The sequence below is a fragment of the Nothoprocta perdicaria genome, unplaced genomic scaffold, assembly GCF_003342845.1.
Source record: "Nothoprocta perdicaria isolate Ctin4 unplaced genomic scaffold, notPer1 scaffold_49, whole genome shotgun sequence".
NCBI lineage: Eukaryota > Metazoa > Chordata > Aves > Tinamiformes > Tinamidae > Nothoprocta > Nothoprocta perdicaria.
Genome location: NW_020455743.1, coordinates 868,390 through 883,503, shown reverse-complemented (window position 1 = coordinate 883,503; position 15,114 = coordinate 868,390). Strand labels below are relative to the sequence as shown.

Sequence of the window (15,114 nt, the reverse complement as noted above, 5' to 3'; positions counted from 1 at the left end):
TAAAACAAATCTACAGAGCATATGATCATCAGAATTACCACTTCAACTCAGTCTAAAAGTAGTCTGAGTCATATTCCTCACACTTATCTAATCGCATATATAAGTACATAATAGTTTACTATTTCTACAGTGTGTTCCACTTTTCGCATCCTTAGGTTTTACACAAACTCAAGAGCACACAGCCCAGAAACTTTGCAGTCCATGCTAAAAATTCCTCCAGTTACTCTGCTGGAGCAGAAGGTCATCATGGATTATAATTCCATTCTTCATACTAGCAGCTTATGAAGTATGCCTGTTAACCTGCCATTTGATGGACAATCAATTAGCAAAACCCCAGGAGCAGGACTGACAGAATCAGTCCTGAGGACAGGAGAGACAGGAGATATAACTGTAGCAGGAAATGTATAAACTCTCATAAGAGTTAAAAAGAATAAAGTTCTCTGGAAAGAGGGCATGCCAGAAAAGTTTCCTTTGATGAAATTCCATTAAATAAAAAATATATTTTGACTACTGTTACTTTACTCATTAAAATGTGTTTCCCTTCACTTCCCTTTCGGTAAAATGATGATTAGCTCAATTTTTAACTTCACATTCAGTCTATCATGGACAAAGCATCATCATCTCTTTGCAACTAGAAATCATAGAATCACAGAATCATAGAATTCTTAAGGTTGGAAAGAACCATTAGAGATCATCTAGTCCAATCGCTCTGCACACACAGGATCACCTAGAGCATGTGGCACAGGGCGCCATCCAAGCGAGTTTTAAAGATCTCCAGAGAAGGAGAGTCCACAACCTCTCTGGGCAGCCTGTTCCACGGCTCTGTCACCCTCACAGTTAAGAAATGTTTTCTTAAGTTCCTGTGGAACATTTGGTGCTTCATTTTGCGGCCATTTCCTCTAGTCCTATCACTGGTCACCACTGAAAAGAGGCTGGCCCCATACTCTTCATTCCCTCTCTTACGGTATTTTTTTTTACACTAATTAGATCCCCTCTCAGCTAATTAGACCCCTTCTCTTCTTCAGGCTGAACAGGAATACCATGTTGATCCTGTGAACTTTTGCACATTTTTTTTTTTTTTCTCATCTCTATGTCAAACACAAAAGGAACAGGCCTGCTTTGAATATTGTTGTAGTAGCAACAGAAAAATTCCACAAGTATTACAGTACTCTGGATGTTAACAGAAAATAATTACTCTCGGTGCACGTGTCTGTAGATATTTATGTATATATTACTTTGCCCCATGGACTTAAGATTTATTTTGCTTATGAGGACAAAACAAAATTCTGCTTCAATTTCCGTTTGTGAAAATCACTGTAGTATAACACGTTATTATAGAAACTACATAATAGAATTTTATAAATACCATCAGCTGTCTCTTTTTTCTTTCTATATCTGGTTCCTACAAGCCTTGAAAAAATGAAGTCCTGCTAGGGAACTGAGGAACAGAGTGACTAACACCACAAATGCAAGTGATAAATAAAGGATGTCACCATCAAAGATCTCTGCTCCTATTAAAACTAAATAATAAAATTTTACACCAGAAATTGATGATGCTTGTATGATAAAAGTTACCCTTTACCACATAAACTGATTTTGATCTTTTTTTTTGGATTGTAGTTTATCTACATTAAATTATGCTGTAAACCTGTGCACTTCTTGTATTGTAGAACAACTTTTTTGCAAGTGTTGCCATACAGAATCTTTGGATAATCTCTTGTGAAGTATATCTATAAAATATGATCTTTTCAAGCTGTATCATTAATAAAATCTTACAGCCGTACTTCACTGCAATCAATGTTGCTATGATGTTCTTCTATCAAATAAAGTTATTMCTCCTGTTTTGTTTGTTTCATCCCTAAGGCAGTTACACCAGCATTGTATCACATGAAGCTCACCCTTCATCACAGTTTTCCATTCAAATTAAAGTAGTGCAAGATTTGAATGTAAGTGGAATGGAACTCTATGGAAAATTTTCATTTTAATAGGATTTTCTCTGCTACAGTTAATGAAGTTAATCAAGTTAATCAAGAAGGGCTGCATTAGACATATAACACATATATGTCTAGGAGGTATCAACATCATTTTAGCCAGCATTTTAATGGCCTATTTCAGTATAAAAAGGAAAGAAACTGTGCAAAGAGAAAATGGATAGCTGAGAGGGCTCTTGCTGAGTCTCTGGATGCTGCTAAATCCTATTAAAGTACAGCTGAGAACCCAAAGAGCAATTTGCCAGCTAGGAAGAGACAGAGAAGCTGCCTGATGCAGTAAAGAGAACTTACTCCATTTCTATCCAGTTTAACAGACAGACAATATTAACATTTTTAGAGGAAAGAGTTGTTGAAATCTATGTAACACAATGATTTATTTTTTAACAAAATTATTGTACATGGTAAAATTCACCTCATCTTGTGGATCTGTGCCTGTCCACAGTTTGTTAAACTCTGGAGAAAGAAGAAACAGCATCCAGGAGAAACACTGCAGCAACAGATGGGCTGAAATCATGTTCTCTATTTTCACAGGTGTTAGCAGTTGAAGAAAATCTCAATCTGTACATTTCCAAAAGAGTAAACACTGAGCCAAGCATCTATAAAGCTGCCTAGCAAAACATAGGCTTGAGGTATGGGGTTGTCTAGAGGTACCAACACCAGGTATATGGCTCTGCACCATGTAGTATGTCCTGAGAACGGGCAGAAGAGACRGGCAAGTTATCCAAAACTGTGATCTGATATCTAGGGCCAAAGTGGTACTTTGTTTACATTCAGCACTGAAGTTYGAAAAAAAAAAGAAAAATTGTCATGTATAGGCCCAAAAGAGCAGTCTGATGTGCCTAGTCATGGTGCTTCATTAAGTTAGTGATGGAAACATAATGAGAAAGTGAATATGCAATGTGTGCGGCAGATTCAGTGACTGTCATTGCGATATCTTCTGTGCTATTTATTAATGAAGAAAGATGAATCCAGATATAGTCCTGTAACTCCTCTGTAATAGCAACAGGCAATTAATTCAGTTTAAGATCAAAAATAAGTTATATTGGTACAATGTATCTGAGAAGATTAAAATAACCCTGCATAATAGCAGCATTAATATAAAATCTCCATTTTTTTTTTTTTTAATGCAAACAAAACAACGTTATTTTTTCCTCATAGGTGAAATGGAAAACACATGGAAACATAATGGAAATGGAAATGGAAAACAATGTAAAACATAAAATAAATATGCAATTATGCTTAGCAAACAGACCAACATCCCAGATTCATTAAAATGATTTTAAAAGATGAATTTCATTATTTTCCTTCTTTCTCTCTGATAGTATCTCTGATGGGAAGGGTTACATTCAAATACATTTCCATTTCCTGATGTGCTTTAGATTTTTTTTTTTTTTTGCACTGAATCTAAACTATGGATTTTCTCATTTTACAATTAGATTTTTTTATTTGTGGTTCCACCCATAAAATGAAGAAAGAGATGGAGTTCTGCTGTGTATTATGCAGCCTAATTTTACAGTATTCAGAAAAAACACGGGAGGAAAAGGATTCCTAGCATGGTGCTGCAACATCTGGTAGGACATAAGGAATATCAAATTCCCAGACATTCTTATGCTAATAATAATTAGGACATTAACTGTAAGCAGGGATTCATTAACCAAGAGACAGAGAGAGCACACACACTTCAGTCTAGAATACCTTACAGTCTCATCGCTAAGGAATCCTCTCTGATTATAAAAGACCACAAATCAAACTCAGATTTTAAATTAGAAAATAAGAGAGGAAGAAGCTTTGACTCTGAGCCTCCCAGTCATCAAAAGAGATAAATTTCAGAGTTAATTGATGAGCATTTTTCCCCTTAGTGCTGACAAATCTCTATTGTGTAATTTTATTAATGTATTCTGCAAATCTAAATTGGTAATTAGAAAATATTTCCAATTTTGGGTCTGTTTAAATGAATATTAATAGTTCTAAAACTAGTTAATAATTAGTGAGAGGTTCTAGATTTAGACAGTGTAACATACTGTTCAAGAGACAGTATAGACAGGAAATAATTCAAAGACTTTTTAGGTAATATTTTTGCATATTTTTTCTCTTTGTTCACATATAGATGATGTTTCTATTTGCTTKTTTTAAGTAGAAATGAAATTACTGATATTTGATTTTAAATCAAAATTTGTCTTAACAGAATATTAAATATAATGTTGAATATATTTATAAGCCTATTGAATATATTTATAAGCCATRTAAAATGCAAGCAAATGCAAATCTTTCTCTCAGAAGACATAACACCCAAGCCAATAAATATTTTTTATGAGCCATTATGACATTAGTCAATTATTTTAAAATTACTTAAATATATGTTCAGAATTTCCTAATCACCTCATTTTAAAGACCTATTTCTGGCTGTCAGTACTCATGAATTTATGTCTTCTGTCTAAATGTGGAATGTCACTTCTTACTAATGCAATGAGTTTCCTTCTGAATAGGAAATAAAATTCCATGTACAAGAATAATAGATAATAATAGAATAATAGAGTATTGCAATGCACTTGTGATGAGAGATGCCAGTTATTTTATTCTTATCATAAGCTTCATGCTTGAGATTTTCCATACTAGTATTTCACCATTCTCACCTGTTTTCTATAATCACTTGAAAGTGGTATCATTGAAACAGGCACTCTGAGAGATTCATCTCACAATGAATCAAAGTGTGAAAATTGAAATAAAGGCTTCACAATGGAGTTTTAAAAAACATAGCTCCTTTAAGGAAATTCAATCTATATTAAGAACAATATTGCATTTATAATACAAACACTTTGACTGAGAGAAAGGAAGTGTTGGCTAAAGCCCAAAAAGGGGAAATGTCTCTTGCAGTTTGAGTTGTGGATACAGAATTCAGGCAGGTGCATCACATAACATTGATTTACGTTTGCTTGAGTGAACTAACAGGAATTTTGACTTGGGCACTGATACTGCCCCTTTCTGTGTGACAAGGTGACTTTGCACATTTCCAGAATGTCCTGAAAAGGACACCTAAAAATAATTGCATGTTTAGAGATAAACAGGAAAATCTTTGTAGCTATATAATTAAATGAGGAAGCTACTCCCTTTTCTGAGAGTGATGGCTGAGTCCCTCCAGTACTTATCATTATCTTCCAGAGACTGAAACAACTATGCACTAGAAGCTAGATGTCCTGTTTTTACAATAGACTTCCATTTGCCCCTGTTCCAAAAGAATTCATAGCAAGTCAGTGGCAACAGCAACTGGGAAAAATCTTTGTCATGCAGTTTATCTGAGGCAAGGAAATAAGTTCTCTAATAAAGGCTTAAACCAAAGACAGCAAATAGACAGAAGCATTTAAAAATAATAATGGCTAAAAGACTTTAAAAAAAGATAATTCTTACTTTGCTAGAATCGGTTTATAACATATATCAGTTTTATTTCATAAAACTGCTGCAGTCCCTTGAAGTATCCAAAACAAACTTATTCTGAGTTGAATTGATGGTTGGCAAGCTGATCTAATCAGAAAGCTGATGAATGAAGCTGGCACATTATATGTCTTCAGTTATTACAGTCTTTCAGCTTTTTAATTTGTGTGTGAACAAATGTCTTGATGCAAACCAGAACAAGCTAAATTGGAAGGAAAGGGAATAACTTAATTTTTTATGAAAATTCTGTTCAAATCAATTAAGCCAAATCAAGATTTTCTCCTTGAACCATGGAGTTCTTTTTATGGACAGTGTACAATACAGTGTACAATACAGTTGATTTTTGCATTCAGTCAAATAACACTTTTATTATAATATAGTCTTTATTGCCAAAAACTTATATTCTGTTACACATTATTACTGGAATTGCTTATTTATTTCCTTACTATCAATGACAGCAATGCTTGGAAGCAATTGCACACAACAATTTTCTAAAATAAAAAGCCATAGTCTAATAGGATAGGACAGGATTACACAGGACTTTTAATAAAGATAATACTATTTTGCACATACAAATGTGTGCAGGTGTGCACACACACTCACTGCGCCTGTGACTCTGCTGCAAAGCTGTTATATAATAAGTAAAAGGATGCAGATCTGTCTTACATGTATGTTTCAGGTTTTATCTGTATGATCAAATATTCCTCTCTTGCATAGTCTTATATTGCAATATACTAAAACAGCATGAGGCAAAAAGAAAGCACCATCACTTAGATGTTTCCATTTTATAGGATTCAGTGTGTTTGACTGAGTGTACATCTGACTTGAGTTATCTACTAGACTATATTGTTTCCTCTCCTTTCTCATATACAATACGTAGATTTTCTATGAGCCAATTTCATTAACTGGAAAGATAGATTTTACAGAAGAATGTTTACACTGAAGTATAGGAACCTTGTCCTGGCTATAGGGGATAGGCTYAGCTACAGGAAGTATAGGAACCTTGTCTCAGCTGTAAGTTAGGGGATAAATCAACATTTCTAAAAGAAACAAGCAATATATAAATTCCTTGATTTAAATAATTATCTTGTTAGATTAGATTGTTACAAAAATAAGTAAGAGCAGATTTTGTACATCATCTTTGTTTCACTTTTAACTTTYGTTTCACTTTTATAATGAAAATGGTAGTTTTAAGGCAGGTGGTGTTTTCTCGAGTTATTAGATTGTTTATTGGGTTGCTAGTCAATTTAAATTGACTTCTCCAGCTCAATACCTGGATTTTGGAGGCATCTCTTGGCATTAACTTTAATTACATATGTCTGTGTGTGTGTGTGTGTGTGTGTGTGTGTGTGTGTGTATATTTAAATCTGTATCATTTTTCCAGCTGAAGTAATGCAGTTCAACTAAAACATGGCCTGTAGGTAAGAATTCATTACATTTAGGCATATTTCAAAAGTATCTTCGCTCAGGTCAGATGCAAAATTGAGGTTACGTGAAAACACTATAATCTCTCCATAGCACGTGGAACRTTGTTTTCTGTTTCTGGGGACTGAAGTCTCAGTACACGTGATTTAAAGCTGTTAGACTTTAACAAATCCAGATGTACTAAACAGCAACATGCCAATTACATGCTTTAGTCTTTGAATATAAAATTGTGTGRACATAATACAAAAGCTGTGGGAAAAGAAATTGAAATATTGTGTGTATCTGTGTTAAAATTATTAAAAAAAAAAAAGACAAAAATGTAAGAAAATGTAAGACAGGACTTAATATGGGAAAAAAAACAGGAAGTAGTATCTCAGATGAATTGTACTTTTCCAGTTTGTATTTTATACTATTTGAATATCTGCTGTCCAAAAATTTTAAAATCTCTTTCAACGCTTAAAGAATCATTTGTTGAGAAGCATACAAAAGCAAAATAGGATTTAAGAAAAGTATATAAAATATTCCAAATAAAGATTTTTTGATAAATAAAGAGAATAGAAATGTCACTGGAGGATTTCTGCACTATGAATAAATGGAATTTTTCCAAGACATAAATCTCATGGTTTTTGACATGAACTGTAATTTTTCACATTCCAATCTAATTTGTCTTGTACTAATTATACATTTCTCTGGTAAATAACAACCATTAAAATGTTCTACAAGATAACAACTTGCTGTTTCCTGTTGCAAACTCACAATGCCCTCAAATACTTAGATTTGATGGATCTTGATGAAAAGTTAGTTAGATATCCATATATAACCATGGTAAAAATGAACATGTTTATCCAGTTAACAGGTTCAAAATTAGAAAACTGTCTTCAAAAGAGATGCTCTTACCTTCAACTCACTAGTTTGATGCTTTATAGAAATAAGTTAATTAGGAAAATCTTAATATTCAAATTAGAGAATCATTTGCATATGTGTTCCATAGATAAAAAATCAAAAAGCAATTGCATAAGCTGTTAAAAGATAATTGTGAACTATTTGCTTTTGCTCTTGTATGAAGCAGCAATAAAACACAAAACAGAAGAAAATGTGCAATGCTGTGTTTACAACTTGGAGCTTTCAGAAATTAACTTTAAAAGGTTTTCAGTGCTTCCCTCCCTCCATCCCCAAGGTTCTTTATAGTACCAAGAGTATAGCTCATCTATCCTTCACATTTCTATTGCTTCATTCGCATTAAACTTAAATGATCCTGCCTAGTAGCAATTAAAGATGCTCTGAATTATTTAGGGGGACACCATCAAAAGTTCCTGTAGTAAAAGACTACTAAGAGAATTCATGTAGGTTTACTCAAGTCATTACACTACCAAAGTATTTACAGTAAACCATGAAAATATTACACAAGACTTTCATAACCACTACAATAGCTTAATTGGTACACCAAAATATTTCCCAAGCCAGTTGTCTATACAGTATAATTTCTATACATTTTTGGTTTTCCTTGATTAAAATTTACCTCTTTTTTTTTTAAAAAAAAAGCAAATCTCATAACATAAAAGACTGATATAGAGGTGTAATTTTCACTRCATACATTAACTACAGGGATGTTTAAGGTTAGATACAGGGGTAATTTCAGATATATAAATTTCACTGAAGTTCATTTAAAACTACAAATATTCTAATTAAACCTTTGTGCTATATTTTTCTATAGAGAAAATCACCACTCAGATTTTAATGATCATAAGTGGAAAAAATTAAAAATAAGTAAATATTTGAAATTCAAAATCTATTGTTTTCACAGGAAAGCATATAGTCCATCTGGGCCACAATAAATACCTTTATTGACRGAAGAACCAAAGTCCACACAGTTCAAAATAATGCCATATTCAGATTTACAAATCTATACAGTTAAAGAAAATGCAGAGGTTGTTCTTCTAAAGAGGTATTAATATGAATGAAATAGTAGTCACAGCACCAGCACTAAAGTATTAAAAGAACCACACTGAAGACAGCAAGATCTTCCTCTCAGAGTATTAAGCTCAAGCAGTCATTTAAGTGCCCTGAATTTCTCTTATAACCTTTCTTATTACTCTTTTCTTATTGATGTATGTAGAGTTGTAGTAAACTAACTTTGGCTTTTTATTCAGTCCTTACATTTTCCTCAGTGCTTTTCAAAGAAAATTATAGAAATGAAACTGGTTTCACCTGTCTATAATCCTCTCATGAGAAACAAAATGTTAGACATCCATGATGAAATAAAGCAAATCTCCTCACAGTATATTGTTCTTCTCAGAGCACAGGGAAAGAGCTATTTGGTTAAAGGATTTCATTTCATTCCTCCAGCAATCTGAACGGATGATGCACTTTCCTACTTCTTTCCCACACTCACATACATTTCTTTCATTTGATTACTACTTTTCCAAGAGCAAAACTCTTTTCAGTTCCTCATCAAATTTGCTTTGATCAGCACTGCCCTCAGCATCCTAAGATATGCATGAGATAAAGCCAAAGAAAGGATTATTATTTATTACACATTGCTATTGCATTATTACTCATCTTTGGGGAACTGAAATGCTAATCAGATAGATTATTATGATTTCTCACTGCCRCAGGTAAAAGACATCAGTAGTATATAGTCCTCCCTTTGCAGATATTTGAAAGGAAATGGAAAAAAAGATAGTAATTTCATACAGATATGCTGCAGGCTGTTGAAAAAGAGAAGGAGGGACAACAGTWCAGGGCAGTCTTACTGTCTCCTGCCTGTGTCTAAACAGAATCCAGCATTAACACTGTCACAAGATCAGAGACCTTCTCTGTCTCATATCTCACTTGTAAGCTATAAAATTCTCACCTTTTAGATAAAAGATTGGGCTTATAAGCATGAAGTAATGTATTCAAAGTGCTACAGGGAGCCTTCAGTAATACTGGAAACCTTCATGTTCCACGCTCCTAGGTTAGTGTCCTATTAGGCAAGCATTTAATACAATAAATAAATAAATAAATAAATAAATAAATAAATAAATAAATAAATGCCTCTCAGTAATCTGTGCTTTTAACCTCCATGCTGTGTAACATTATGGTTAGCCCTCTTCATTTAGGCCATAATATAAAATAAAGCACAACCATGAATCTTAAACATATCAGGCACATTATGAGGAAAGAATAAAGGAAAAAAAAAAAAAAAAAAAGAGGGAGAGGAAATTGCACTGACATGCAACTGGTTGGTACTTTAGCTGTCTTACTGATCATGCATTAGAAAAAAAAAATCTGACAATATTCTGACATAGCATTTCAGTATGAAGGGTTCATTGGAAATCATTTCTTTTATCAAATGCCTGGGAATGAATTTCAAAGCCAGAAAGACACACAAATCTGTAATGAGCCCAAGATACCAGAAATGTTTGAATAAGGATGCAAAGAAACTGCTAGAGGATTTTACCAGAAAAGGAATATAAACAACACTAATTGCAGAATTCATTGMTGATGATCTCTAGAACCATTCTGATGTCAAAGAAACAGGCAAAAAGGACTGGCCCTTCAAAAGGCTATTTACCTTCCTCCACCTACAAGGTCATATGGGTACGGAGCTAAATACCTATGCAGTTCATGAAGCTGCTGCACAGGAAAGGTGGACTGGGGATAAAAAGTGACATCAGCACACAGAGCAAAATGACAGAAGGAAAAAGATCTTACTGTCACATTGAATCAGGATTAAACTGTAGCATATGGTGACTGCATATGAGATGTTATACCCTCTTGGCACAGACCCTTGATACAGAAGTGGAAAGGAAGAGTCTGTGCTTAGTTATTGTGCTATGCTCTCTATCAAGAAAAGGGGACTGGATTGGAAAATAGCACCTCCCAGAAACAGTTGTGCGATATGCTTTTTAAATAATTCATTTCTCAGGGAAAATCTACAGAACTTTCATATAACTTTCCCTCTCTCTCTTTCCAACTTTAACTACTGCATTTGCTCAACCACCCCATTTAATCATGTCTTCTATTTGAAGCAAAAATGACTTTTCTCTTGAATCTCTTTTCTCCAATACAGTATCCATTTTAACCTAGTTTTTTGCACACTATCACTGCACCTGAAATTCCTGAAACTAGGTGTTCTTGGGTGATTGAAGCCAGCTTTCAAGAAGTGGTGAGCAGAGGAGAGTCTTTAAGCTAGGGAGAGAATAAATAAGTGAGGTAAGACATGAACTAAGCTAAGGTTTTACTGGTTTGGGGGTTGGTTTTTGGGTAGCTACAGCCATACTTTTATTTTCATTTCAATAATGACTTTTACAAAAATACATCTCTGTAAAATAATAAATAGAAAAACTTAAAAACAAAGACAATATCAAGCAGAAGTTTCTTCAAATGTTTTCAGTRGTACTATGTTTCTAACAGGTTTATTTTAAGTAAGTGGCCTAGTGGTATTACTATGCCTTAGCATGAGGTTAATGTACAGTACTCAAGATTTACACTAACAAAACCATTTATCTGAAAAACTGAAAAGTCCTAAAATTGAAAACATGTAAAAACCCATAGATATGTAAAATGTCTAAGATAAAAGCAATAAAAGAATTTATACATTGAGTATACAATTAGTAGCATGCCATAGGTGGTGAGATTTCTGTGTTGGATCAGTATTTCTCCTACAGCTTTATCTGCCCAGAAATATGATGGATAATGGGGTACTTTTGTCTAACTGCAGTCACAAGTTACAGAAATTAAAGAAATCACTACAAAGCCTGAAATTATAAATAATCACGAAAAACCATCTGGACCTAATCACTAATAACGCAACTCCTTCTTTTGGGAGAGAAAAAAAAAAATCAATTCCAAGAAGTGCATTAAGTGTCTTGCTGCTGGTATGTAACTCCCTCCCCCGTCTCTCATTCTCACTGACTATAGAACAAGCCCAAGCAGGTTAATAGAAAATAGAAAAGAATTTGACTTTTTACTTGACAAGGCCATCTAGTTAGCATTTTCTGCCTCCCATTTTTTTTCCATATGGATTTTGTTGTACAGATTATTTGATTTTAGCATCCCRTTTTTACAGAAAGATGTAGAGGAGTACATGTATCCCAAAGGCAATATTGAACACACTGCAAATGCGAGAAGAGGGTGATATTGAACAATCTCTCCTTAKCTCTCTAAGGTAGGATAAATGATTAAGGAAACATTTCAAGATTGGGCTGAAAGAAAAGAAGAGGCACCTAGAGCTCAGTGGCATGGAGAATGGAAACATTTTAATAGGACCTTTGTTTAGAGACCTTGAAAAGAACTACCTTTCTGACAATGCAATTTTTCTATTTCTTATCTAAGAATTCCAATGGATTTTCCAGAACTGTTATATACCATTTGTTTTAAAGCAACTTTTCATTTTTGAAATGAATTATTGGCTACAAAAAGTTTGCAAAGGCATTTTTGGATGTTGCTTTAAGAAACAAGATAAACTTTACTGTGTTCATGGCACATAAAATGTAATTCTCATTGGACTTCTAGCATGGCTTAATCCATGTATTAATTTTTTTATGAATTACAGAAGAAATTTCACATCTTCTCACCAAGACTCTTAAACAGCTCATTTTTAAAAATACTGGTTTCAAAAATGGACTACAAGCTAATAGAAGTGCAGTTTGACAAACAGAAAAGAATGGTGGAAAGAATAAATTCCTCCTCTCAATTCCTCCTCTCAAGAAAAGAAAAGAAAAGAAAAGAGAATAAGGAGAAGGTTTCTAAAGCAATCATACAAGTACCATTCCATTTCTATTTTGTTTCTTTATGAAAAATTTATAATCAAAAATTTTTCTAATCAACACTAAGATTCTGAAGGTTTTCTTAGAAAACACCTAATTAAAGGGTTTAGAGGGTAGAAACAGTGACCTTAGTGGAAGAGGTAACTGTGAACAAAAGAAAAAAAAAAAGCAACTCCCCAAACACATAAAAATAATCTGTTTTGCTAATAATTCTGTAATCTTTATCTTCTTCTTTGAAATTAGGCAGAAGTAAAAGGTGTTCGCACGTTATCCTCTTGAGTCTTAGACTTTTTTTTCCCCAAAGAAACACTTGTAGATCTAAAAATACAGTRCTCAGAGAAGACAATGACTTAAGCAGTGTAGACTACGAAATAAAGATTGTCTCTGGGACTAATATCCAACACAGTTATCTGCCCACTGGGAACTCTAAGGAAACTCTTCACATCATTSCACACAGAGCCAACTATATTTCTCAAACTAATATGTATGTGGCATTTTGACTGAGAATACTGTTATTATCAAAGTTATATTTTTGCAGAGTACCTACTTAAACAGGTTTCAAAACATGGTACCTAATATGATCTTTTCTATAAAAAAAATCATATCAGCAGTGAAGTGAAGCATAAAGAACAGGTGAAATAATAAGATAATCCAGTAAATCCCTGCAAGAATTACAAGAAAAATACAGGAAACCCTCTGAAATATTGCAAATGAATGAGTATGATTCTAAAAGAGAGGATATGTTTAAGAGTAATGAAGAACTGTAATTAAAAATGAAAAAAAAAAGAAATATGTGCAACAACTTCAAATCATGATACATAATTTTGGGTTCAGTTCTGACATTTAGACTCAGTTTGAGCTCTGTTTTTTTCTGATTTCACTCTCACAAAGCAAAAATCATGTTATATTAATGGAATCGGACACGTAAAGCATATACTTCATGTTGAATTAATCAAGTAAATTCCTTTGTAGGTGAACGCCAGTATAAGGCTTTCAATACCACCTCCCATAACATTCCCAGGGAGAAGCTCCGAAAAGTGTGGGTTAGATTATCAGACAGTGGAGTGGATTGAGAACTGGCTGTATGACAGACCTCAGAGGGTGGTGATAAATGGAGTCGAGTTCAGTCAGAGGCCTGTGGCCAGTGGTGTCCCCCCAGGGACTGGGGACTGTACTGGGCCCAGTGCTGCTCAACCTGCTCATCAATGACTTGGATGAAGGCACAGAGTGCACCCTGAGCAAGTTTGTGGACGATACCAAACTGAGTGGAGTGGCCAACAGGGGCTAGAGGCCTCTGCTGCCATTCAGAGGCACCTGGACAAGTTGGAGAGTTGGGCTGAGAGGAACCTCATGAGGTTCAACTAGGGCAAGAACAGGCTCCTACAACTGGGAAGGAAGAATCCCAGGCATCAGTACAGATTAGGGGTTGACCTGCTGGAAAGTAACTCCATGGAGAGGGACCTGGGAGTCCTGGTTTACAACAAGTTAACCATGAGCCACCAGTGAGCCCTTGTTCCTTGTTGCCCAGAAGGCCAATGTGATCCTGGCCTTCATCAGGAGGGGTTCTTGCCCCTCTCCTCAACTCTGGTGAGGCYGCACCTGGAGTACTGTGTGCAGTTTTGGGCTCCCCAGTATAAGAGGTATGTAGAGCTTCTAGAGAGGGTCCAGCGGAGAGTGACAAAGATGATTAAGGGACTGGAGCATCTCTCATATGAGGAAAGATTAAGTGAGCTTGGCCTGTTTAGCCTGGAGAAGAAAAGATTGGGCAGGGATGTTGTTAATATGTATAGGTATCTGAGGGGAGAATGTAGGGAGGATTGGGCAAAATTCTTCTTGGTGGTGGCCAGTGAGAGGACAAGGGGTAATGGGTACAAACTGAAACACAGGAAGTTCCATCTGCATGTGAGGAAGAACTTCTTTCCTGTGAGGGTGACAGAGAAGATAGCTTGTCTGAGACATCCCAAGACATCTTCACTGAATCTAATATCTTCAAAGTTGAGCAAAGAAAAGGTGACGGAAATTACACACAGAGATGCGTATATGTTCATAGTTGATATCTTATATATTTAATTATTTTTAAAGTTTGAACATCAAGAAAACAGACATGCTAGACACCTAGTGGATTGAGCTAAAAGAAAATAAAATCTCTTCTGCAGAGAAGCTATGTATTCAATAGCATGATGAGTAATCCCATGATGTTACTATGTAGAGCACATGCTACTGAAAGCTGATTGATAAAGCCCTTACACATATCCTAGCAAGCTGAAACTGAAATCTGTAAGTAAGCTTGGAACATTGGTTCCCTGGAGCAATAGTGTGGATAAAATGGATAGATCACAACTGCAAAACGAATTACCATCTGGCTGTCAAACTAGATAAACATGTTTTGTCAGGCCTAGGTAGTTCTGCAATAAGCCCTCTGTTGCATGCCATTAAATGTGCACCAGCATTGTTTAACATTTAAAAGAATTTTTAAAATTATATAAAATGTCATCATGTTCATTCAGGTCAGCAGT

At 34.7% G+C, this 15,114-nt stretch overlaps 1 protein-coding gene across 1 annotated transcript in view; it reads right to left on the bottom strand.

Annotated features, from left to right (window-relative positions):
• The window catches only part of IL1RAPL1 (interleukin 1 receptor accessory protein like 1), a 701,170-nt gene that overhangs the window by 195,603 nt on the left and 490,453 nt on the right, over positions 1-15,114 (bottom strand). The window lies entirely within an intron of this gene.